This window comes from Mustela lutreola, chromosome 7, assembly GCF_030435805.1.
Source record: "Mustela lutreola isolate mMusLut2 chromosome 7, mMusLut2.pri, whole genome shotgun sequence".
Classification (NCBI taxonomy): Eukaryota; Metazoa; Chordata; class Mammalia; order Carnivora; family Mustelidae; genus Mustela; species Mustela lutreola.
Genome location: NC_081296.1, coordinates 10,337,019 through 10,364,004, shown reverse-complemented (window position 1 = coordinate 10,364,004; position 26,986 = coordinate 10,337,019). Strand labels below are relative to the sequence as shown.

The following is a 26,986-nucleotide window of genomic DNA, read 5'->3' as shown; positions in this document are numbered from 1 at the left end:
ACGAGAAGCTGCCTTATCCAGCTTCTCTGAGCTGAAGCCAAGTTTCCTGTCCACCTGCTAACTCGTCTAGAGCAGTTCCTCATAGGGCCAGGAGATGCAAACGTTAAGCGCCTTTTCACACACCCAGCGCTTTCTGGAAAATTCAGAGCACTGCTACACCCAACGGAAAATGGGATTCTTCTCTGAGTCATGAAATAAGACCCTCTAATTCTGAAGGAAGTTCCTTTGGCACCCAGGAGGACAGAGGCCACAGATCACTTGCTGGATCTCTGGCCAGACCACAAATGTGAAAGGGCGGATAGAATCCCCCACCTTCAGTTAAAGCCGGAGATTTGACTTAGAAAACATGATGGGATGATGTCCTCAGGGCAGCCTACAGATGCCTGATAACAGCAGCTGAGGCTCCTGCGAACTGCTGCGAAGTGAGTCATAAACAGAAGTTACTACCACTACTTTTTTTATGCATTGCGGGTCCCTAGTTAACCCTAGTTAGCCAGTCCCCTGAGAAGTTCCAGGAAAGGGGTATTAATTAACACAATCACACAACCTATACGGTGCCTAGAGATGCCTCAAAGCATTCTAGGAGGGAGGAAGCTGGAAGCAAGATCTGGCCCCATGGAATAGGGTGCAGAGCGCCCCGGACCAAGACTCAGGTCGTCTGAGCTCTTGCTCCAGTGCTGCCAGCATGCCCCTCTCAGCTTGGGCACCCTCTGCTTCCTCCTGCTCTCCTGCTCACATCTGTAACGATTACACTGCCAGAGCAAAGGGCTGCAAAGATTCTTCTGCATTGGAAAACTGCTTGAGATTTTCCAAAGCCAAATGTTCCCGTCTGAATCAATACGCTGAGGGAATGGAACAAAAGCTCGTCTCAAGACCCTCTCCGGGGTTGGTAGCCTGAGTTTCCAGAGTGGCATGTGTATGCATGTGCGTGTGTGTCCGTGTGTGTGTGTGTGTGTGTGTGTGTGTGTGTACATGTGTGCTGCAAACAGGCCAACAAGAGCAATGGGCCAGAACCCAGAAGCCCCGGGGCCCTGACTGGGGTTTACATCATACCACCTGGTTCATCCCTGGGCCCCGGAGTCTCATCTGTAAAACTGGTAGGGTGAGGAAAAGGGCTGGGCTTGTTGGCCTTTAGGTATCATCTGCTTCCAAAGTACAAGGATTTGGGGAGGCAGACACTGGATGACCTCTGGCTGCCCCTCCTGGTGCTGTGAGGTTAGAGCTCTGAGACCCATGAGTTTCACACAGCCCACTATTCTACAACGGGACCCCAGAGTGCCTCTTTGCAGCAAAGGGTGAGAGCCAAGGGTGGTCTCAGATGAAAGGCAAGGAGAAGCTTTCCCCCCACACAGCATCTGGTATCCCAAGCCATAACCTGAGGCTCGCAGCTGTGAGTGCCTCCTTCTCCCTTTGCACAAACAAGCCCTACCTCTTGGCTTGCCCTTCAAGGTCCAAAGGCGAGGGAAGGCTGCTCTGAGGATGAACCCAGGAGAAAGTCTTAAATGCTAAGCCAGTAATCACAGTTGGGTAGTTTGGTTTTTGGTTTTTTGTTTTTTTCCCCAAAGACGTTCCTACTCGATTATGCACATTCCTTTCTCTAAAAGCATGGAAGGAGGGTTGGAGCAAGTGGACATCTTGTTTTTAGGCTAATTGAAACTGGGTGAGGAATCTTTCTCAGGGTCACCTGGTTGGTGGGTCCCCCAGAGGTGGAGCGAAGCTAAGTCTGGGGTAGGTGATTCCAACAGTTGAGGCCTCCTCTGGATTTCTCATAACAGGCAGAAAGAGATGCTTTCAGTATTCCAAGGTTGAGGCTAGAGGTGGAAGGCTTGTCTCGGGGACAGAGCAACTTGCTTAGTGCCTAACCTCTGCCAGGATCTGTGCTAAATGAATTAAAGCGCATTGCTTCCTTCAATCCTCCCAATGTGCCTTGACTGTAGAAACGTCTTATCAACAGCCTTGTGCAGAGGAAGGAAGAAAAGGGTGAAGCAACTTCTGTGAGTTCAAAAGGCTGCCGAGTGGAAGATCCAAGCCTTGTGCCTACCCGAGGCTGATTCCAAAGCCAACAACACTCTTCTCCACCACCGACTCAGAGCTCTTACACACACTCAAGGTGAAAGAAGACTCTCTGGGATGCTAAGGGGCATATAAATGGATGGGTTAAGGTGGCAGATTTGGGAAAGTGTGATAGGAATCCTAGACTTTATTTCTATGAAAACACCCATAAAAGCTGAAAAGGGCCTTTTCATTTAGAAATAACTAAATCTGCAGCTATCATGAATGAAGACAGGAGCCTACATTGGCCCAGATAGGGCTCATCAAAATGACACAAGGAAACACCAAATGGTCCTCATAGAGAGACTGGAGAATGCAGTCCGTGGTGGGTGTTGCTTCCTTAGTCCTTCCTCTGCAGCTTCTCCAGCATAATGCCTGGCCTACCTCAAACAACACCAATCATTTCGTGCCTGGTCACTGGGGCTCCCAATGGCAAGGCATCTCCAGGGCAGGCAAGTCTTTGTCACTGAACATCAAGGCCCCAGATCCCCTGCTCAGGCACTGAGGCATTTTATCATCATGATTTCCAAAATTCATGAGTCTTGATGGTTTGGGAATCTATTCCCCCATTATCATCTCTTTCCCTGAGATCACTGTCTCAGGCAGAAAAAGGGGAAGACAGACAGAAGGAGGGATGGTAGGAAGATTGAGCAGCGATGGGAGGAAGGAGGGGGAGAGAGAGAGCAATGTATGGCAAGCCTGGGGATTTAGTCCGGTCTTAAAATTAGGCCACACCAGAAATAAGTCTTAAATCTGGATTCTATGATTATGGACACAATACATTGCCTTTTTGCTTACGATGGATTGGATTAGGTTTCTATCACTTGCAGCTGAAAGAATCTTGATAGAACGCTGGAAAATTCGACTCTCAATTTAGTTTCTATCCCTAGGAATAAAATATCTATTTCTAGAAATGAACCTAAGAAGAAAGACTCGAGAGAGATCCCAGAGGCCTGGATAGAAACCAACTGCCCACTGCAACATGCCCTCTCTCATCCGCAGAATGACCTTTTCTCCTTTCCCACCCTGTATGGTGGCACCACATACCCGGGCTTCACCAGCCATAAAGCATTACAGGGACACAGCCTACAAACATGGGGCTCAGAGACCAGCACTTGTACTGAAAGCTTTCCTTGCATGGCAGCATCCGCCCACACACAGGCTTCTTTAGCCCAGAGCATTAGGCTGGAGGTTACATTAGACATCTACTTTCCATTAGGGCTAGCCACAAGTGCCAGGATGGGAGAAGGCCACAAAAATCAGAGGAACCAGCTAATGCTCAAGAGAGACCCAGCTGATGCGGCCAACAGAGATAGCGGAACTCATGTGAGCTAATCCCCTCCAGCATCCGCACACAGGAGGTCCTGTCGATGGGTTTCTCATGAGTCATTTGTCCCAAAAGAATTGCAGGAGCAAACAGACTTGACCAACTTTGAAGCTAAAACCCAGAGCGAGGAGTACAGAATCCCATCACAAAGATGATAGGGGCCTTCCTAATGAGCCGTCCTGGATGGCACATCTGGAACAATGCCCCTCCCTTCACTGTCCCCATCCCTGTGAATCCCTCAGCCCCTTCACCGGAAGACCTGGGCTCAACCCCATTCCAGGAAACTTCTGTCTTGCAGTTCTGGGAGGTTGCTCTGAGAGGAGACCTCTATTTTCAGATCATCAGAGAGCAAAATGTTAAGGGAGCTATGAGTTTGAAGATTAATTACCATTCAAAGGGCAGAGTTCCTAGCTCTGGATAAATCTCCAGCTAAGAACTCAAAGGACTAGCTCTGGGAACACCAGCTGATGTCCCTGAACCTATAAGGACATGAGGTACTGCATAATTAAAAGGCATCTTCCACAGGACAAGGTATTGGGTTCTCTGGCCAAGAGGCCATCATAACCATCATGAACTTCAAGGCTCGGGAAGCAACAGAAGGTAGAAAAATCACAGTCTTCACCATTAGGGCTGTCCTAGCGTGTGTTAGAATACTCACCGGCTCAAAGACACTCTGCTGCACCCTGTCCCAAACCATGCCCTCAGCGGCAGCTGAAGCACAGCACCGCACAGAGAGGGGTGAAAACCCTCACCCAAAGTACCCATTGTATGGCCTGGGCAGGCAGAGACGCATAAATGTTCTCGGGTTCCTCAGCACAACTGGGCCCATTTGGGGAGAGACATATACCCCTGGGCTTCTGGTGCAAAAGGGTGTGTCCCTAACCAGGTTTCTAAGGAGGTCTCTGGACTGGGGCACACTTGTGACTATGTGCTCTCACAGACTTCTGTCGAAGGCCTGGGCCCTGTCCTTCCAGCTGCACCTACACACTTCCTAGAATTCTGACAGACCCTGGATGTGTGAGTAGTAGGGTGAGCCTTCTGGAACCAGGGAAAGGAGGGATATCCTTGTCAGCTCGAAATAGAACCAGACTTTTCCAATCCTTACCCCTGTTCCCAGCTGGGACTCCACAGGGCACGGGGGTAGAATAGAGAAGCCAAATGATGCTGAGATGAGTTAACATCTTAGAAGAAAAGGTAGTTTACTTGCCCATTTGTTTTTTTGTCAGAAAGGCAAAAGACTCAGTGGGATAAGTCAGAGGAGAGTTCCCCATGGAGGCAGATGAAGGATGCTTTGCTCCCTAGCCCTGAGTAGCAAAATGATGGAGGGAAACTAGACAACAGTCCATAAGCAGTAAAGAACCAGGACTTGATGGAGTAGTCATAATCCAGTAGTTGGAAGACCACAGTGAGAGACATTCATATGCCTGGAGTATATACCTAAGTGACACTGACATTGTGATGATGAAGAAAACCCTTGGTAAATGACAGAGTAATAACTTCTCTCTACCTGTATGACACATACCGTGACACTGAAAGAGACACAGCCTTGACGTTCATTGAAATCTTTGGATAAATATGTTACAGAAGTCCAAGAAAATAAGAGTGTCGTAAGTGGAAATGCTCTCTCCTTTAGCATAAAAGGCAAACCGGAGAGGGTTATTGACATCTCAAAATAATTCCCGCTTTGCTATAGCAGCTCTCTTGGGTGCATATAAATGATGGCTCGCTTGCCATATTGCTTTACCAGGAGCTTCTGCATAAAATGAGATGCTACCTATTTTTTTTTTCTGGGAAGTATATAAATGTTCATTACACATAAATACAAGGTTATGCGGTGAGATGGATGTTAAGTATAACCATAAGATATGGTCCAGAGACATCCTGCTTCTTGCTAATAGCAGTCCCAAGACTGGATGTGGTCATTCTGTGGATTCCATTCACAAAGGCAGGCAGGAAATTTAGGATTCTCTTCAAACTCAACTCTTGACTCAGACCCCTGTCAGAAAACCTTTATCCAGCCTCAGACCTCCACATGCATTCTCCCCACCCCTATTATCTACCCACAGACCCATGCACCGTCCCTCCTTCCAACATGCGTGAAACCCAGAAACACTGACACACTGAAGTCCACTTCCACCTCTGCCTGGGATGGATGCCACAACAGGGAGACTTGCTCTCATGCCCCCCAAGTTTTCCATGCCTGTCCCCATTCCTGATGACAATGATGCACGGACAAGCAGGAGAAGTTGCCGTACATTCATGCACCATCAGCAAAGACATCGACAACCACCCCAACAATATCTATTGCTCCTGATCCAGCCATGCAAAGAAGCCCATTCGCGGGACCTTGCGGGTACCCTAGGAAGTCCTACCTCTCCTTTCTTTCTCCCATTTCCTGCTAATGGGTCTCTTTGGGTGAATGCTAAGACTAACTGCTTAAGGCAGGATTTTAGATTCAGAGCTACCTTGGCTTCAATCCTGGCTCCACGGTTTTCCAGTGTTGGGTTTAAATGTCAGTGTTCTCCTCACTAAAATGGCTCTATGATAACCTCTTCATGGGAACAGTATGGATTAAATAAATTCACCTACTCCAAGTGTAGGTGTTCAGCAAAGTTAAGCCGCCATCCCTGACCAACCCCGAGGACACCAGATGGAAGAAGAAAGGCCCTGAAGATGTCCTGGATGGCCAGGGCAAGTCATAGACTGAGGGGCTTTCTATAAGATGCTCTCCCAAGTGGAGAGGCCCACAGGCTCACTCACTTTCTCAAAGTCTCTCCATCGTGTCAGTCAGAGGGGAAATCTAACTGTTGAGCAGACAAGGTAGGCTTCCAACACCACGGCCACCTGATTCTCCCTTCTCTATTTCTGTCATTCCGAGGTTTGTGAGTGTTCCTTGCTTTGGATTCAGAATGTCTAAATCTGACTTGTTTCAGAAAAATTTTATCCAAGTCCTGGGAGCCCTCCTTGGCTAAATTAAATCAACTAAATAAACTAAAATACATTATATTTTTAGGCAACTCAACTGCTTTGACCTCCCTGTCTAAACTTGTGTGCATACACACACTCACACACACAGATAGATACACACACACACACAACCATCACCACAACCACTACTACCACCAAGCACTTCTTTTTTCCTTCTGTGTTTTATTTTTTTCCTAAGGATCTACTATTCTCTTACATACTGTCTATTCTACTTTATTTTCTATTTCCCTTATTAAGGGCAGAAATTTTTGCCTATTTCAATCACACTTGTATCCCCTAGCTCACAATACATGGGTGTCCCAATTTACCAGGGAAGGTAACAGTTTATGTCTGTGGTATCGATTTAATTATTAATAGTTTCCTTTTTTCAGTCTCAGGGGTGTCCAAGTTTAGACAATCAAATATACAGAGTTGATTAATAATAAGTAGTTGTTCAATTTAATTAATAAATTTGACCAGCTTGATACTTAAATTAAACCTGTCAACTCCTCAAACCAAGAGTTTTACCCTGAGGTGAGTGAAATACATAGGATGTTTAAAAGCATGAGAAGAGATTGATTAATCTTGTATAATGGTCCTCCTCTAAAAATTCTCACAAGGCTGGCAAACATGTTCATTCTGATAAACTCTAATTCTACACAGCTGTTAGTGTTGAAAAATCCTAAACTCTAATGCCATTATTAGTAACAGTGCCAAGAGGAGATACCTATAAAAACGTGATCCTGCTAGAAGTTGGGAAGCTATGCTTAATTTACCTCCCTAGCCATATCACAGGAGAAATGAATGAAATTGGAAAAGTATCCCCATGTACCTGCCCATAAGACTGCAGCCTCAGGATAATATCACATATTAGAGACTGGAGGTTTTTCACTTCAAAATGAACTACATCACACCCCATCAATATTTGGAAACAGCATCTGGCCTGTGGGAAAACATTTCGAGATGGACGTGTGGGCTCCTGGACTGGGTAAGATTTTTAAGGCTGGATAGGTAAATTGTGTGGTTCTATTTTCCCAAATGGACCATTCCCCAAACAAAGGGAACAGCTCCTAGGCAAAAAGTGGAAGGAAGCCATCCAGTTCAGTCTGATGATTAAGGCAAGACAGATGGAACTTTGACTGATTCCACGTTATGTCCGTCTCCATGCCCAAAACTACAACAGAAATTAACATGGGGATGGTAAAAACTTTCCCCCCGATCCTCAGAGAGATGACTCAGTCATGGGGCTCTATAATAACTACCCTAAACATTCAATTTCTTAGACAAGCTTCATCTAAGGTCAATAGGGAGACCTCTGGTTCAGCAGATCCTTGAGCCTATGTGGCATTCTCAGTTCCTTAAAGGGAGTGTAGGCACCCAACATGTGCACAAAACTCAAGGTCACACTTCCTGAAATGCAAGAAAGCAGCCAAACCACCGTCCATGCAGAGCCTCCAGCCTCCACCACACACGCAGGCTTGGACAGAATCCTTGGCAGCCATTTGAACTCCGGCGTTTCTCCCAGATGTGCACCTAATTTTAGCAGACTATGGCCCCTCCCACCCCCACCATGCTTCCTCCCCATGAGACATCCCAAGCACATCGATGGCTTTGGCAGGAAACTTCCATGGAAGTGAAATGATGTCCCTCTGCGGGGAGGCAGGGAAGGAGAGGAGGGAAGCAGCCCTGGCCCATGGAAGTTCCTCTCCAAAGTCTGCAAGCTGTCCGTCTGGGTGTGGACTGCCCTGCCCAGCCCCCTGGCCCCAGAAACAAAATCCAGACTCACTGTGGAAGCTGCTGGCGCTGCTAGCCTCTGGCGCTGCCATGACACGCTGATCGGGCCCTTCTGGCATGGCCCTTCCTGACAGTGAATGGAGGAGAGAGCAGGGTAGGGGAAGAGAGAAGAGAGGATGAAGGCAGAGGAAGAAAGCATGGAAGGATGAAAGAAGGGAGGAGAAAGAATGGGTATATCTTTAAGTGAACGGCAAGTCTCTCCTGGCCACAGCCTCCAAACGCCTCTCACACCAGTGGGGGGAAAGGCTGACAGCATCAACTCAGCTCCACGGTCCTCACTCAGGGGTCCACCCAGAGAGGCAACCCACAGCTCAGCAGGCACACCATCACACCACTCTTAATACACGGTGCCCTGCTGTCTTCCTTCTGGTTTTCTACCAAGATCCAACTGGCTTCCCACCAAGGGCTCAATTCTACTTCCAACAAGATGAGCCTCCCAGCCAACTACCACTCTGAAAGAAGTGGGTTTTATCCAGAATTTTCACCTCCTTAATTCCAAGACATAGCACTTCTCCAAAGTTTCTGAGGGAATATTGGTCGTTCCTATCTCCAGCAGAAAAATCACTGAATTCACCGCTACTTTCAGGGCTTCCTTCCCAGATGCCCTTTCCCACCTGTCTGGTTTGGAAAGGAGGTGAGCTAGTTGGATGTCATCTGGGTGGATCCTCAGCCTTCCTCCTTGCTGTCAACAGAATCAGTGTGTATGTTCTCCATTACCACTTGGGAAAAACTCATTCCCCTTGAAAGGCCTCTTGAGAAGTCAGAGAAGTGGGTACATTAGGTGGCCTTCGAGAAGGGACATTCAGTGACTTAGCAAAAGCATTTCTCAAGTGCTTCTTGTTCAAAAGACAAGAGACCTAGCCCCTGCTCTCAGTCAAGCCAGAGGCAGAGAAACATCAGAAGGACCCAACAAAGAAGCATGTTCATGAAGCATCGCATTTTGGTGCATAAACCAATAGGATGATTCTGGGGAGACCATCCAATGAGCAAGTGAAATGGGACCACTAGGTTTTGATGATGGTGAGGAATAGAAAGAAGAAAGAGAAATGAAAGAACAGGAGGTAAGTCGAGAGAAGAAGATGTTATGGGCTGAACAGTGTCCCCCCCAGAATTCATTATGCTTAAGTCCTAGTACCTCAAAGTCAGAAACGTAATTAAGGTAAAACAAGATCATGAGGGTGGGTCCTAATCCAATGTGACAGGTGTCCTCACAAGAATGGAGGATTTGGACATAGATGTTCACAGAAGGTAAAGGATGTAAAGACATGGGGAGAAGATAGCATCTACAAGTCAAGGAGAGAAGCCTGAGAAGATACCAACCATGTGGATACTTTGGTCTCAGACCTCCAGCCTCCAGAACTGTGAGGAAATAAGTTTCTATTGTTTAAGCCACCCAGTCTGTGGTATTTTGTTACAGCAGCCCTAGGGAATGTATACAGAAGGTCTCAGGCAACATTGGAAATGAGTGAGTGCCACTGAGGAATGGCGGGTAGACTGGCTGGGATGGAACGGAAGGGTTTTCTTGTGGGAGCAGTCAAGAAACAACATGGCAGGTGCCTGAGGGCCCTGGAGGCCAGGGTAAGAAATTTGCCACTTTGGGAAATGAGGATTTACTCAAATCTCTTAAAGCAGCAGCTGGGATGATGGAAGGTTCATGGAGCATGGGTAGGATGACTCTGAGTTTGAAGGTGCATGCATTGATCCAAGAATTGGTCTGGTCAGGGAGTGTACCAGGGCAGTTCCTGCCAACACACAAAGGAAAGGTGACCCTGGAGTAAAGACAGAGCAGGAACAGGTAAGGAGTCAAGTACAAGTGATGAAGAGGCAGATTCCAAAATGACTCAACTTTGGGAAACATCCCAAGAGGGTTTTCACTGATGCCAATGGGCTCTTTGAGAAGCAGGAGGTGGCCATGGTGACTTTTACCTCCAACAAGGCAAGTTTGAATCACCAGAGAATTCTCCATGGGAGGCTAAAAGCTTAAGCAATCAAAGAGAGAAGAGGTGGAGGCTAAAAATGTAAATCTGAGGTTTCCCAAAGTAGATGTCCAAAATAGCAGGACCAGAACACAGAAGGAGACGAAGAAGAGAAACCAATGGACGAGGTAAAGCATGGCTGGAACGGGGAGTCCATTATGAAGCCAGGCGTCATGAGGGCACTGAACAAGAATGCTAAGCAGCGAGGGAGCAGAGGGTAGAGAAAGAATGGGGCAGCTATTAATAATGTCATTCAACAGATAGTTCAGAAAAAGATTAGAGTTCTTAGAGGAAAGGCATTTGAATTTTTCCAAGATGAGATAATTAGTGACCCCCAAAATCTAGAGTCAATGAAGTGGTGAGATCAGAAGCCCAAAAATTAAGACAGAAGATAAGATGACCTATTTTAGTAGTTGAAGAGAGTTGGAAGGGGCAGAAAGGTCAAATGAAGATTTTTTTTCTTTAATGTAGAAGAGATGGGTTTTCAAGCAGTAAGAAGGGAGAGTAGCTTCAGGATTTCAGAGCAGGACACAGGCAGAGAGAGCAGTGGGCTAGAGAGGGCAGGTGACAGATGGTGAGGTGTATGGGAAGTGAGAAAGAAAGCACACGTGTGAATTTGTCGATATGAAGGGTGAAATATTTCATAGCATCCCAGAAATATATACTTGACACAGTTCCTTGCACGTGCATAATAATGGCTCTTTAAATGACTTTCCTGCTTTGTCCTACCTAAGCACCTTCTATTACGGAGGGTACTCAAGATCTCAGAATTGGGAAAAAAGCAAACTTTGAGGTCATCTACTGTAACCTCATGATCAACACATGTGTCTCCATAACATCTCTCAAATGTGGTCATCGGGATTTCCTGGAAAATCCCCGAGGAAGAAAAACCCACTATCTTACTGGGTGGGTTTGTTACATTTTCACATAATACAGGTACGTGCCTGGGGCACTGAGCTTCACCACCCTAGAGTTTTCCAGTCCTGCCACATCTGTGGCTCAAGGAACACACTGCAAAGCCCATTTACCAGACCAAAATGGTGGAGGACAATTCCCTGGAGCATCTCTGAATGGGATAAAAGCTGGTTTTGTGATTTCTGATTGTCCCAAACTGCAGTGCCCTGGAGTTTCATCCCAGTTCAGTCATTCACCAAGAGGTGTACCTGCCTCCTTGTGCATTTCACTTAGCAGACATTTGCAGATAGCTCCTATATATCAGATACAGAGTTATGGGATTGGACAAATAAGGCCTGGAATCTTCCATTTCAGAAATTCTGAGCTACTATGAACAAGCAGGTGTTGATAGATGCTTTTGAGAAAACATTTTCACAATAAAAATGTAAAAAAAAAAAATCACTTACTGCAACATATTTAGAGGTATTAGGACAGCATTCAACATCCTCATCTCTGATGACCATCTTCCCTGCTCCCAGCATCTCTTCCCTACTCTACAGTTTTACTCAATCTGTGTTATGTTTTTGGGACTACTCTTGGCCCAAATCACCTTCCTGGTGCTGGTTTTAGTACCACCCTAGACACTCCCAAACTCCTTGAATTAAGTTTTCCTTATTTTTTAAATAACCCCCAGTGTTTGCCTCCTTTTCCATAAATATCTTTGTCACAACCCCAACTAGAAAAAAAATCATGGAACTAGCCTATTACAGGCTCACATTTCTAACTCTAAAGTCTACCTAACCTCATAGAGACCATACAGTACTGGTACACTATTTATAACTTCTATTCAAAAAATGACCTCATGTTCCTTCAAAAACCTTATCTATGAATCAGAGCACTGAACCCAACATTGCTCTGCCCCAATTTTTTTGTGTAATCTGAAGAATACTAATTAATCTTCTGAACCTCAGTTCACTGGCCTGTAAATAGAAATAATAATCCTGGCCCAACTGACCTCCAAGTACTTTGATGATGATCAGAGAGAAGCCTTGGATCTGAGATGGGACACCAATATTCTTGCCTTGACTCAACCATTAAACAGATGCATGAACTTGAGAGACACCTGCTCTCTCTTTCTCTGCGGTTCAATGTCTCCATCTGTTAAATAAGTAGGTTTGACAAGATGATCTCCAAGTTTATTTCTAGCCAGGAATTTCACAAATTTTCCAGCATAGATTGGTTACCCAAATTTTACCCAGGAATTTAACAGGGACTCTCACAAAATACTCATGAACAAAGAGGTCAGTGTGTGAAGAAGAGTCCATAGAGGGACCATATTCCAAGAATGCTGATAACTGGATCAACACTACTTGGGAGCAAGACTCCAGCAGCAAACCTCTTGAGTTATTCAATGTTCTCCAAAATTAAAAATATGCTGAAAGTAATTGCTGGTACATTGCTAAAAGTTGCAGGTGGCACAGAACTGGGAGGAAAAGCTATATCTAGACCACAAGGAAATCTTGGCAGAGGGGAAGCAGATCTACCAAGAACAGCATAAGGTCTTAAAAAACAAAAACAAAACCCACCACTACCAACAAAAACATTTAGAGGAAGAGTGAGAAAATGCAAGTAGAAGATAAATTAGGAAATTGGGATTCCAGTCTCATCTATGTGAACTTGAACATGTAAACCCAATTCAGGCCCACCTGGCAAATTCCTCTCTCTGTGCACAATCCTTCAACACAGATGTATTCAATAAACTCACACTAACACCTTATTAGATCCCTCCAACTCTGAGAAGCTAAGGTTTGGGCATGACTAAAGGGTTCCAGGAGAATCCTTGAATTGAGAGCACAGATTGGGATAGGATATGCTAGGACTGGGACAATATCACATAGGTACCACTAATTCCCTTCCCTATACCCATGGTAGACATCACCAATTAATCCCACATGCTTTTTTATTGACTCTAGATACAACCACCAACTTCTTTGCTCATTCTATGCTGAGCAACCACTATCAATCAGAATTGGTACCTGAGGTCTACTAGCCATCCCTGCAGCATATAATACTTGGTATCAAGGCAATTCAATTTGCAAGCAGTAAGTCCTGCTTTAGGTATAAAAGCAACATGGAAAGCATTGGGGATTCTAACAGTAAAGGGACTCCTCTCTATTTAGAAATGAAGAATATACAATGGTCTCTTTAAGATCAGCATGAAATGGATGAAAACAAGAATATATGCCCAAGGTCATCTCAAAGAGTCAAAGAGATTGAGTGGCTTCCAAGCCATCTTTGAGGAGGGGTATTGGCTGGTCATAGAGACCTGGAAAGGGAGTAGACATGGAACTGGATGGTGGAAATGTTTATCCCCTTCTGGCTTCGGTCAGGAGAGTGGGATGGATTAGGGCAGAAGACTTGCAGTATTTCTGAACCTACTAGGAAGCCAAGGAATCAGTCTTTCATTGCTGGATGCTACTGATAATTTGTCTCATCTGACTTTCTTGCTCTGACTTCTTCTTTAAGCAATCTTCTCAGTATGATAAAGCTTCCCACACAAACTGACTTACTGGGAGTGAATGCTTTGATCATATAGCCTTTGAATAATCTGGCCCCCTGTTAATAGATTGTTCTTCAGGTGCTAACTGCAGTCTCACGGGACTTTTAATTATGTGAGACATTCCCTCAGGCATCTTCACTGATAAGCAAATGTTTGGCCCTTCGGTGGGGAAGCAGATCCAGATCCAGACTATCTAACCAGAGTCCCCACACAGTGATTATTGGTGTACGGCAAGGGGGGACTAACAAGCATCCACTTAAAATGGATTAAATGCTTAGGCCATTATTCCTTACCCATTATAAATATTTGACATAGAATTATATATATATATATATTTAATTAAGCACTTTTATTCAACAGCATCATAAAAACAGTAGGTTCCTTTGCTTTCAAGGAAATTTAGGGTATGTAGAACTACAGGACATGCATGGACCCAAATAACTCAAGGACATGAATAAATAAGGAAATAGATCGGGAGGCTGGGGGTTGACAACCACTGGATGAGAAAATGATCAACTTCAAGAACAAACTGGACCACAAATCAAAGGTCCATCCTAGCTGTAGAGGCCAAAGAACACGATTCAATGGGGAAAAGGTAGCCAAGGTTGTTATGATGATTGGCAGAGTGGGAGAGATGGCATATGACCACCTCTGCCAATCAGGGATGGGACGTTGATAAACTTGGCTCTTTATTTTTTTTTTTTCCCAGAGTGTACATGATAATTTACTAAGCAGATTATACTGGTGGCACTAGTGGTAACAGTGGTGATGGTAGTAGTGATAAAACCAAGCCAACATTTCAACAGCTCTTGTCTATCCATGATCTCATGTTATGCATAAGAGTGAGCAGTGATCATGCTACTGCTTATGACAATTAAGAGAAAAAGCAGAGCTAGACTTGAACCAGCCTTATGTAGATCTTTGTATATTGATCTTTGTATATCTAGATCTTTGTATAGCTAGACTTAAACCAGCCTTATGTATATCTTTGTATATCTTTGTATCTATATCTATATATAGATATAGATATATCTAATATCTCTATCCATATCTTATCTATATCTCTCTGTAGATAATTGTCTGTATCCCCAAGGCACTAGTGCACATGGTGCACATGACCACAAAATCTTCCCTTGGGGCAACACGGGATGGCACACACTTAGGAGACCTGGAGAATGGGCTCTAATTCTGAAGACCTTTGTCAACCATAGAATTCATGGTCTATAGTTATCAAAAGTTAGCTCCTAATTCGACCTACCAATTTTACAATGGGAAGCTCTTCTCTTGACCAAATACATGCTTCCTCTTTCCTTCTGGACTTCTAAGAGACACACCCAAATGTCTAAGCCAGTGGCAATGGAGTAAGTGGCTTTGTTTCTTGTTTCCTGGACTCCTCGCCAGACTCTCCTCCCCTCCAATTTCAGTATCCAGCACCAAAGACCATTCTGGGAAATACCTTGGCTTGTAATTCAAAATTATTCAAGATTTCTTATATATAATTTCTACCTTATTCACTTACATAGAGTAATAATTATCATCTATTGAGTGTCTCATAGGAACCAGGCAATTTGCATACATAATCTTATTTAATCTGCCTAAAAGAAGAAATTGTTCTCTCTTCCTTTCTGTTTCAGATGAGGATCCAAGGCTTCGAGAATTTAGGAAAATTTCCCAAGGTCACATAGCTTCATAAGCAGAAGCTCAGGATTCAAAGGCATATCTGTGTACTTGACTCGAGATTTAGCAGATGCTAAAGCCCACTTTCTCTTGGGCTCTCCCCTACCCCCACTTCAGTTTTGTCCTGTGGAATGAGCTAGGCCCGAAAACAAGAACTAGTAACCACTGGTAAAGACTGTGTTTAAAATTCGAAATTTCAGACGCTATATTGATGCGCTCCTCTGCCTCTTCTTCTTCCTCCTTTTCTTCCTCCTCTTCTTCCCCCTCCTCCTCCTGGTTAGACACTAAACAGATCACAAAGTCTTGGGTTTTGAGGATTAGGAGAAAAATACAATTCCCTACCAGGAGGAAGTCAAGGGAATACACTGTTCTCTTTACATGCAAATATCTTAATTACAGCTGGTAAAGAAGATATTTGTATGGAAATTTATGTATCTTTATATGTTATGTATTCAGTTTGCCTCAGAATAAAAAGGGGGGGAAAAAGGCCTTTTTACACTTCAGGAACCAAAAAGGGTCAGTTAAAATACAGGCCAGGGTCAGGTGATAAAGGCAAGGCTAGCCCATCACCCACAGAAGATGAAAGAAGTGGAAGGAAGCCACACCTGGGCTCACCAGCCCTCCTGGCAGGCCTGGGCCTCTCCTGTCTCCAGGAAGAGCTCCAGTGTAAACAGGCCTCAAGGGCTCAGAACTTTCTGATGAGGCACCTCCCTGCGTTATGTTCCCATACCTGTCCCGTTGGAGGTTAAGCCCGACTCTGACAGCACCAGTCCCACACCTCGCACCAGATTTCAGAATTACAAGGAGATGAAACCATGTTTAGGAGAGAACATGGGGAGCTGTGCTCAGGAAAAGGATGTTATTTTTTGGCAGGGCATATTCTATGCATCTTTTAGGCCACCTAAAAGATGGCGAAATCCCTCGCCAATCAAGACACACCCAATGAATAAAACACACCCAGCGATCGATGAAAAGGCCATATTGGTTTCAGGGAGCTGCTCAGCATTTTCTGGGGGTTATAATGTCTGTTCTGTAGTATAAACCGTGTTTCTCTCCACTAAGCATAGTGGATGAGAGACTTACCTTGTAGCAGGTAGAATTCTGGCTAGACATAAATGAGAACATCCCACTTCTAAAGGGTATTACACATTAGAAAGAAAAAAGATCACTCTCTCACTGAGGGTGACTCCCCTTCACCACATCTGGAAGGAGTAAGGGGGGACCCGTGGAATCCCAGGAGAGGCACTAGAACAGAGTGAGCAAACCAGCTGCCTGGGGTGGTTTTGATGCTGTTCTGCCTGGGGCCAGAGGAGTGCAACAGATGACATTTAAGGCTCCTTCTGAGCTTGACGTTTCCTTAAAATGGAGTAATTTAGCATTTGTTCATCTGTTGCTAACAACACCCGAGGGATGCACGCTGGGCTAGGTGGCCTAAAAGATGCATCTGTAAAAACTCCATCCTGACCCTCGATATTACTGTTAACTCTTTTTTAAGGTTGTGATTGCAAACGGCAAGGAGCCTTTGAGCGCCCCAGGTCCGGCCTTCAGTTGACCTTTCCAGGCCCTGCTGAGGACATACTTGACTGCTACCTCAGGACATAAGGCCTTGCCACCTCGTGCCTTGGGGCTCCTGGTTTCCTGAAGTCTACGCTATCTGCCACTGCCTGACCACTCATCCTCACACCCAGCCTCACTTACACTCAAACAGATGATGCATGTTCCATGACTGCCCGTCGGCCTCTCTAGACCAGCCACAGTGGCCCCATCCTCCCTTTGCAAACATTTCCTTCTGTGAACCTTTCATGCACCTGCAGTGTTGGCCCGTTGGATGACAGGCTGTTCCAGAGCACCCTGCTAGTTTGCCTGTCTCCAAGCCACCTCCCCGCCTTGGCTTATGCTTACCCTTTGGACAGGAACGCCTTCTTCAAATTGAGCCCACTGACTACCCACCCACCCCGTAAAATCCAAGTCATCCCTCTGGTTAAATGGTCTTTTGAAATTGGTAACCCTTCCGTACGATTTTCTTCCCTCTAGCCTGTGGGGGAGTTGCACATTTTCATCCTGCTTTATATTCCCTATGAAATTTTAATTTCCTTGGAAACGCAGATTGCCTTCTCTTCACCCTCACACACAGTCGGGGAATTGAATTGAATTCTGTCCCCCACACAAACCTTCTCAATGGCGAGGGGACGCGGCACAAGGGGAGATAAACAGCAGGGACAAAGTCCAGCGGATGTTCAAAGTGGATTCCTCATCCTCAGGCATGAGGCTCTAACACTGACTTTGCTGTGTGCAGAAGTCTTAGGGTCTTCAACCCATCTCCAAGCCTTTCTGAGGCTCATCCATAAAATGGAGGCTAATAATCCCTGGCAGCTCACTCTGCTGCAAGGTCTCAGAAGATCTTCTTCTTTCCAGGTAGAACATTAAGAGTCTGGTGTGCAAACGCAGAGTCCCACAATCAGCATATACCAAACAAGCATCCTCCTTCAGTCGGTTTGTGTGTAAGGACTTACGTGGCCAACTGATGAGCCACAGAGAAGAAGTTATTCGTTCGAATGCAGCTATTCATTCATTAATCCCCTCCTGCTACCATTCTTGTTCTTCACGCCACTATTACGTGTGACTGGAACCTGTCAGATCTATCCTAAATCTTGACAGAGGAGCCTACTGAAGGGGTCCCAGTGCTCAGCCCTGTGGGGCATGGAAGCCCCCTACAAAGGGCTGCAAAAGCCCCACGACCGGAAGCAGGCCAAGGGAGCAGAAGGCCATGGCCCCATTGTTCTTTCACTTCAGCTGAGGCCATGTGTGTTTATCTATCTATCTATCTGTCTATCATCCATCCACCTATCATCTGTCTACCTATCTTCTAAGGGCCATCTGCAGAAAAGGTTTTACTGCTATTAAAAAAAAAAAATGTGTTGGAAAACTATGCATCTAATCCGACCTTCTACATTGAGAGTTAAGAATACTGATCTAAAGTCAATAAAGTCAATATCACCAAAGTAAGTGAATAGCTGAACCAGAACCCAGCCCCATCCAGTAAAAAGGATCAGTGAAACCATCAATGTTTCTGAAGACGAAACTACAGAATATCCATCAAACTCTCCACCAAGTTTCCATGAAGTGAGAGAGAACAATGCTACTGGTGTGGCTAGCACCTGCGAAGAGATAAGAAGTTTCCAGATAATGACAAAGACAGACAGAAAGTGCCTACATTACACACGGTAAACTCAGGTCCATTTATTTCCCATCAGTGGACATGGCAGGGACTAAAAACATAGGCTTCCTGCCTCTGGTCCTGCATTCTAGCTACCATGTGAGTCACAGGTTGCCAAAACCCCATGAACAAAGATGGGACTAGCATTCCTAAGCCCCTATGCAGAGATGCCCAAAATAAGTTTTCTACCTCATTGTTTACACCTCAACTTCCTGATCACCGTGTCCTTTCCAAGTCATCTGTACGCCAGATTCCATGGCTCAGAACACCAGACCCCACGTTACATCAACATCTGAACTTTGCAATTTGTTATAGTTGCAGACTATAGTGCAGATAGCCACAGCACCACCAGAATGTTGGGATAAAGTATAATACAGTCGAGGAAGTTTAGAGGTCTGGAAGTACTGAGATGGACAGAAGAACCCAGGTAATTCCCATCATGGAGAAAACATCAAGAAAGTCTGCCCAGCAATTCTTATGCCCACAAGGCTGAGTTTTGTCCAGTTGACCTACGTATCCCAAAGAGGAAGAAGAGGCAAGGGAAGAAAGCACATTTCAGTCACTAAAGTAGATCCAGATATTGAGGGGAGAGTCTATTTTAAAACTGGAGGTTGTTCTCTTGTTTCATCAGGAGGGGGAAAGGGAGTTGGGATATTGAACAAGTCTGGGCCGGGACAAAGCAATAATAGAGAGGACAATGAGAGGACATTGGCTTTATTCTTATACCTGTCTCCCTTCTATTCTAAAGAAACCAATCCTCTGGTTCAGTTCTCATTACCCCTAGAACTTAGTCCCATAGAAGGTAAAATCTAAGAGAGACCATAAAACCAGGATCCAAACCTCAGATTTTAGAGATGGAAGTAAAGCCTTTAACTGGGCACAGAGCTGGCCTAGAGACCAAGATATCCTATACAGCAGTCCTGTCCCTCAACATACTTGGGGTTCCAAAATGTCTGACATTATTTGGATAATTAGTGTGCAAATGCATTAGCTTCAATCAAGGAAACAAGGTTGTAATACCTATAATTAGCATAAATCTATCCTCCACAACTTCCTCCGTGTTCATTCCCTCTTCAGCTTTGTGCAGCTTAATGGGTCTTAGCATTGACATTATTTTTCAGAATTCACTCCGGATGTATGTGCTGTGGCACCAAGTCCTAGAGCAGCCATTCTGGCAACTAAAGCTCTGAGCATGCCCAGATATGGCCATGTCTCTCTGCCAGCATGGGGCACCCTCTCCCAAGGCGTAAGGAAAGAACACATACACAGTTTAGGGACTGGGAATCTGAGGAGTCCCAAGCCTCCCCTTAGCCTCCTAAGCTGAGCTGTCTGCTTAGGCCTGTCTGCTTACTCTCTAAAGACAGTGCCCAATTGACTGCACAGCTTCGAAGGATTCCTTTAAGACTCTCAAGTCCCAAGTGCTCACCAAATAGGGTTCCTTACAACCCACCTACCCCTCTTCCACAACACAGGGAAGTCTGGAGCTCTGGGGCCTCTGAAGGGTGAATGAAGGATAGCCCTTGGGCAAAGGGGAGGAAAGGAGAGACTATAATAAGGCAGTGGATTCCCCCCACCCCAACCCCTACTCCCCCCCACCACTGCTTCAACCATAAAAGTCCTATTATCTTTAAGGAACAATGTGGCTAAGGGCAGTGTGGTTTTCTGGAATGGGTTCTGGGACATTAAAAAGAGCATTGGGGGAAAATTGATAAAATCCAAACAAAGTCTGGTTTAGTTAATAATTTGTACTGATGTAAATGTTTTTTTAGCTTTGACAAAGGCACCGTGGCCAACAGTAGGAGGAGGTGCATGTGGGAACTCTCTTTACCATCTCTGCAACTTTTCTGGAAATCTAAAATTACTCCAAATGAAATCACATTTATATAAAATAAGAGATGGGACCATCCCATTCTTTAGGAATGGAATGTAAGCCTTCCCGCATTGTTCTCCTTCAGATAAAGAGGAATATGGGTAACAAATTATTAGGATATCCAACAAACAGGAAGGGACCGGTCAGGCCCAGTAACTGGGCTCTGGCCAGTGGACAGCCTGCTGGAGACCCTCATCTTCTGATAGTGAGAATTACTTTTCCTGCCATGGTGCCTGGGTCTACTAAGGAAAACCTAATGGCTGAAACCTGAGAGATAAGTCTGGCTAAGCCCTCTCCAAACTGGGTCAGCATCCCTCAAGGACCAGTAGGCCCAGCTACCAATCCGCTCCCAGGCAGTTAAGCAGGGGGTCAGGTCTCCTTACTCTTAATTGGAGGAAGGAATTTAAGACTGATAGCCACTTGCCCAGGTGGGGGGTATGAACAAAGTTGTGAGAGACCCATCCTTTTAACGCTGCTTCAGATTTCCAGCTGGAGGAACACCTACTCAAGTAACAATCTAATAGCTCTCCAGCCTGAATCCCACCCCTTGGGAAGGACAACTTTTCTGATTGGTGGGGGCCAGCATGCAAGCCACACTCTTTCCCCTTCTGATGGGCATCTGCCTATCTACAGAGAACAGAAAGGAGCCAAAAGAGTTCTGCCCTAGTAGGGCAAAGTATGCAATATTCCCAGGCTGCCATGACTGGGCAGAAAGCCTAGACTGGGAATTCAGTATGAGGGAGCTCATTGTTGTTGCCCAGCAAGGCCACCAACAGCAACTGTTCTAGCACTATACAAGTACACATTATAATCTCCAACTGTCTGGGTTCTCTGTCTCCAAGGGCATAGGACTCAGAATCTGAGCAGGGAAGAAGGGAGCTGGTTACTGCTAGAGCCTCCCAAAACCCCAACAAAGAGTGAGGGGTATTGGTGGCTTCATGTAATCCTGAAAATCAGTTAACTTAAATCACCATCACTAGCTTTTTAAGGTAAAAGTAAGTTATGAGTTATTTTATAGCTCTGGTTCTCCTCAACACACTGCCAGCTACTTGGTTTCCATCTAAGGGCCTCTCCACTTGAGACCAAAAACTAATTAATTATTCAACAAAACTTTGAGAATGTATTTTCTTTTCTATTAACTTGGACACCCTTTGATTTTAGAACGTTCCCTCTTTCCCCACCCAATCAATTGAATTTGTTTTCTTGTTGGTGTGCCTTTTTTTTTGCTTTCCAGGGAGATGTACAAAGGCACCAAGATGGCGGGCAGGGTCAAGCTCCCCCATTGCTTACACATGTCATGTGACACCTGGACTTTGCAAGCAGAGGATAAAAGGGACATCTCAGGATTATCACCTCCACCTTCAGGATGGAAATAACAGTAGAAAGTAAGGATATCTTGTCCTGACTTTTCTGATAAATCATCAGACATGGGATGCTATGCCATGAAATGTTGGAAGAGAAAGGAGTTTTCCCTCACCCATAATGGGACAGAGGTTACCAGCTACTCACTACAACTCCTGTTCTTCTCTTTAACCTGAGGCCACAGCTACACTCCACTTTTCAGGCTCCTTTATAAATGCTGAGACCATGCATGTGTTTGGGTTCTTGCCATGAGAAGTGACAGGACCCATTTTCAGGTCGGGCCCATTAACCACATGCATTCCTCCATGCCCATTTCCTCTCCCAGTGGTGGAATGGGGACAGAGGCGTAGGTTGACCAAGGACACCACACACAGAAGAGGGTAGAGCTACATCAGCCAGAATGACTACATGAGGGAGGGGTTATTTCTCTAACAAGTTCAACTGCTCATACTGTTCTATGACCTAGAAATAGGTTTCTATTTGTGTTGGAACCATTATATATATTTTTGCATCTACTTGTTATAGCAGTTGGCCTACCTTACCTTATGCACTTAGGTAAACCTTATTTAAATGCCCATTTTGGAATTGGGAAGACATTTGTATTTTTGCTCCAATTATAGTTAAGAGTAATTAATATTCATTTAATATTAATCATCTTAAGGGGTTGATTATTAACTCTTAATCCTCATAGTAAAGCATATGATCGTGACTAGTAGTCCCATTTTACAGTTGGGGGCACTGAAAGGATAAATAACTTGCCCAAGGTCACATAGCCAGGGATGATAGAAGCTGAGAAGCAAACCCAGATAGCATGGGTCAAAGAGACGACAATTGTCATCACTGCCATGGAGTCAACATGACATCCATAAAATCAAATATTCTACCAGTCAAATCAGTTTATTGTAAATCGTTCCCACATCCTAAGGGGTTACTGTTGTCATCCTCCCCTGGGGGTTTCTAGATACCCTGATCTGGCATCTCCAGCTTAGAACTCAGAACTTGTAATCAGCTGCCTGACCTGCCTTATGTCCCCCAGATGTGTGTCTGCCTGGATTTCGGCATACTGAAATGGTATGGTATGGCTCTATCCCCTATCAAGACTCGGCTCTGGCTTCGAGTCATCCTTGACTCCGACCACCACTCACCTGCCTCCTCTAGACATTGTTCCCAGATACTGATTCTACTTGCTTAGATAATGGATTCCCCACAACAGCTCCAAAGACTTGCCTCACTTAGGTAGGCCTCTGCTTGTCCAGGCTCCTCTTGGCCTGGCCTAATCTACGTCTTGCCTAAATCTGAACTCCCCTTCTGACTTTGCCCATTCATTCATATTTTCATCAGGCGTCTACAATGCTAGGCACTGTGCTAGGCACAGAGCATACAGGATGAGCAGGAAGGCATGCTCCTGGTCCTCTGGGTGAGAAGGATCAGAACACTGGGCCCTCCGATTCTGTTCTTCCCATAGCTTGGCATATGGCCTTCCCACCCAATAAACCCTAACTTCCCCCTCTGCAGAACATTCAGAACTTTCTTTGATTCCAGATTTGACCTCTACTTTCTTAGTGTTGTGCAATGGTCTCAAAAAGATATGATGGTACCAAAAATCCACAATTGTCCCTGCCAGTTTAAAAGCAATCTCAGAAGTGTTGAGGGGGTAACCCACGGGAGGAAAAAGTATTAGCCGCTCGACATAGTTTTTTGTTTTTGTTTTGTTTTGTTTTAAGATTTTATTTATTTATTTGACAGAAAGAGAGATCGTGAGAGAGGGAACCCAAACAGGAGGAGTGGGAGAGGGAAAAGTAGGCTTCCTGCCCTTCAGGGAGCCTGATTCGAGGCTTGATCCCAGTACCCTGAGATCATGACCTGAGCCGAAGGCAGTTGCTTACAACTGAGACACCCAGGCGTCCCTGGGCATAGTCTTAAGAAGAGAGGACAAAGGACTTGGCACTCTAGTGCAGAGATGTTTGTTTTCGCTTTCTACATATGTCACAGGAAATTAGACAGTTCACCTTTGTAAATCATTTGCATATCATTCATATATGAGCCAGACGGCACCTCTTTAAGAAATTAAAAATAAAAAAGAAAGCATATCAGGAGGAACTTAGCTCCTTCTCTCTTCCTGCTTTTGTATACACACCTTGGACTCTGCACTGAGCAGATGAACACTCATGAGTGCACGTGTACACACACACACACACACACACACACACGACCCCGGATTATTTGCATTTAACTGAATCAGGCACCAGGAACTCCCTGCAAACTCCTAGGCTCAACGGATTTCAGTAACCTACAGTAGCAAATCTGTCCCAGATGTCAGCTTGCCGAGAGAATCCTTCAGTGCTCCTGTTAGACAATAAATCACTGCCTTCCCCCAGAGCCTCAGCTGGTGTACCAAACAAAAAAAATGTTTCATAAATCACCTGAACATGAACGTCGCTGTAAGATCATGAGGACCATTTAAACACTGACCAGAAGCACAAACAAGTGCTGACGACCCAGTCTCTCTATTTAAGTTCAAACCTTGGGAGGGAAAGTCTCAGGAGGTGGTCAACTTAAAGACCCTATTCCTTGGGGGGTAGCCGCATGATCCCAGTTTATCTTCCAGTGATCAGGAGGTCCTTCTCCCTGACCCAAGAATGACATCTGGAAATCATATTATCCCTGTGGTTCTCCTGCCTTGGGTATGAAGGAAACCACAGTTTACCGAGCAAAGCAATGTATTCCAGGCTCTTTACACAAAGTAACTTGTTTAACATCAAGATAACTCTGCCAAGCGGGACGCCTGGGTGGCTCAGTTGGTTGGAAGATAACTCTGCCAAGAGACTATGTTTGTCCTCATTTTTTAAATGGGAAAACTAAAGAGAGGTTAGGGGAAGTGCATTGGGGGTCCCCAGGCCGCTGATGGTGGTGTGAGGTAAGATTAGGTCCTGATGCAGAACGGCTTTGTCACTCTGATGTCTTCCAATGTGGATAACAAGACTTTGAAGTTCATTACTGATGTGACCTCTGGCAAACCTCCTTCTGCCCTTTGTTTTGCAGAGGGGGAGGGAGGGGGAGCTGTGCATACATTAGGACATCATGAGCAACTGAACATGAGGATATGACACACGCTACCCTTGGAACATGGAAAGTACAATATCTACCCACCATCAGTGGGATAGGCAGTTTTCCACTGTTTTTACTACAATAGCTTTTTTTTTTTTTAATTTCATATTCCTTGGGACCAAAGACACACATTTTCAAGCCAGTCGGCCTCCTCTTATACCCGGCATAGAACTCATGAAAAAGGAATTGCAGATGCCTGAACAGTGGACCATTTCCACGTTGCAGTCCCTTCCTTGAGTTCTAATCCTCCAATCCAGCCCTGGAGCCCACAGAAACAAGATGGATTCACCCCCTTGTTGCTGTCCGGGGAGTAAAGAGCATCCGTTCCCAGCTGTTAAAGCCAGGGCAAAGCAGTATCACTGGATAACTGGTAGATGTGATTTTTTGACTCTTTTGAGTCAGAATCAAGAAACATGAAGGACACTCCTTGAAGTAAGTTTGAGAGCTGAGTGTGCACGCATTGTGGCCAGACACCGCTTCCCGAGACCGTGGTTAAGCCAGTGGAGAACAGATTGGCATAATCACATATCTGCCACACACAGAAAAATGATAATCCCTTCCTTGTTTTTATTAACACCAACATAAATCTGAGCTCAGCGGGAAAGGCCAGCAAACCCCATTATGGAGGGCACAAAGGCAATTAAAGGGTGCCAACTCCAGCTAGACTTAAAAAATCTACAGCCTGCGGGCCCCTAGTCACCACACCAATGCCTCTCTTGGAAATGAGTGACAAAATTAGTCTAGATGCTACAGAAAGACTCTGCATTGATGTTTCCTGGCAGGTCTGCCCTGGCCATCCATCTGTGGTGACGGCTGCATCACGCTCCCTTTTCCGTATCTGGGATGTTGGACAGGGTGGGTGGATTGAACAACTGCCGAGCTTGCTCGGACATACTACCTTCCCTGCTGTTCAGTCTACTTGGCGTCATATTCCCTCACGATAGTACATCATCTGCCATTCTTTGGTTGTACCATGCACAAATCATTTTCTAGCCACAATGGGCATTTCTCAAATATTTCATTTTTCTTCAGGCTATGGCTAAAATGAACTGTCTTGAGCGACCAGTTCTAATGTCTGGGCAACGTTGCTTAGGCAATGCCATCAGGAGCATCCAGAAAGAAGAGATCTGCACATGCTAACCCCAAACTCCCAGCCTCATAGTCCACCATGCTTAGGCCAACAGGACGATGGTATCTGGGCTCTTTGACTCACAATATGATCATTAATTCCCTACTAAGAAGACAAAACCAATGACTTCCATGCTTCTTGACCTCCAGAACTCTGCCCCACCCTCTTCTTATAGCACCTATCCAAACTCCTCACCCATTCAACGTCCCCAAGGTAAATATTACATATTTCTTGAGGCATGTGCCTTCCAATCAGTTTGCAAAGGTAATGCCATCTCTGTATTTTCAGCTGCTCCCATATTTTCCTCTTTTTCAGCAAACAACACTCATGCCCACTTATCTTTTCCTTGGCAATAATAACACTGTCAAAACCACTCAATAATCCACTGGAAGGGGTCTACCAAAGACTAAGGGAACAAATAATCCTGGGAGCAAAGTAAAATATGTCTTAATGTAAAGTGGGCCACTGTATAGAAATAAAATTGAATGTGATGCCTCCTATCACAATCAGAAAGCTTTTTCTAAGGCCAACCTCCAACTCTCTCCAAAGTTGGCAACAATAACATGCTTTCTTGTTTCACCTTTCCTAAATCATTCAGGTGATTCTGCTCAGCGGGACATTAATGATTTTTGTTACTTTACTGTGAGTTCTGGCTTCTCACCAAGCTCTACTTTTGAAGACAAGATAAGCCTACATGGTTACCAGATGATTTCAGAGAACAAAGTGTGTTGTGGACAGGGCTGGATCAGGGACTGAGTTGGAAGGTGTGAAAACATAGCACCAAGTTGAGCTTGACTATGTGTGTGTTTGGGCATACGCATGTATGTATGAGTTTGTTTGCATGAAGAATGAGTATTGATGTAAGAACAAAATGCATATGCCCTTGCAATGTAAGAATACTGGCAAGCTGAATGTCCAAGAGGAAAGGAGGCATAAGCTATCGAGAGGATAATAAATAGGTAGGTCAAGATGTAGGAGTGGCCAAAGGATAACCATCACGTGTATGTCTGGGCATGGGTGCATATGTGTGTTCTCTGGAGTGACAGGGTTAAT

The 26,986-nt window shown here is 45.1% G+C and overlaps 1 protein-coding gene across 3 annotated transcripts in view; it reads right to left on the bottom strand.

Moving 5' to 3' along the window:
• NTRK3 (neurotrophic receptor tyrosine kinase 3) overlaps positions 1 to 26,986 on the bottom strand; it is a 381,172-nt gene that overhangs the window by 35,625 nt on the left and 318,561 nt on the right. The gene's annotated exons all lie outside the window — the stretch shown is intronic.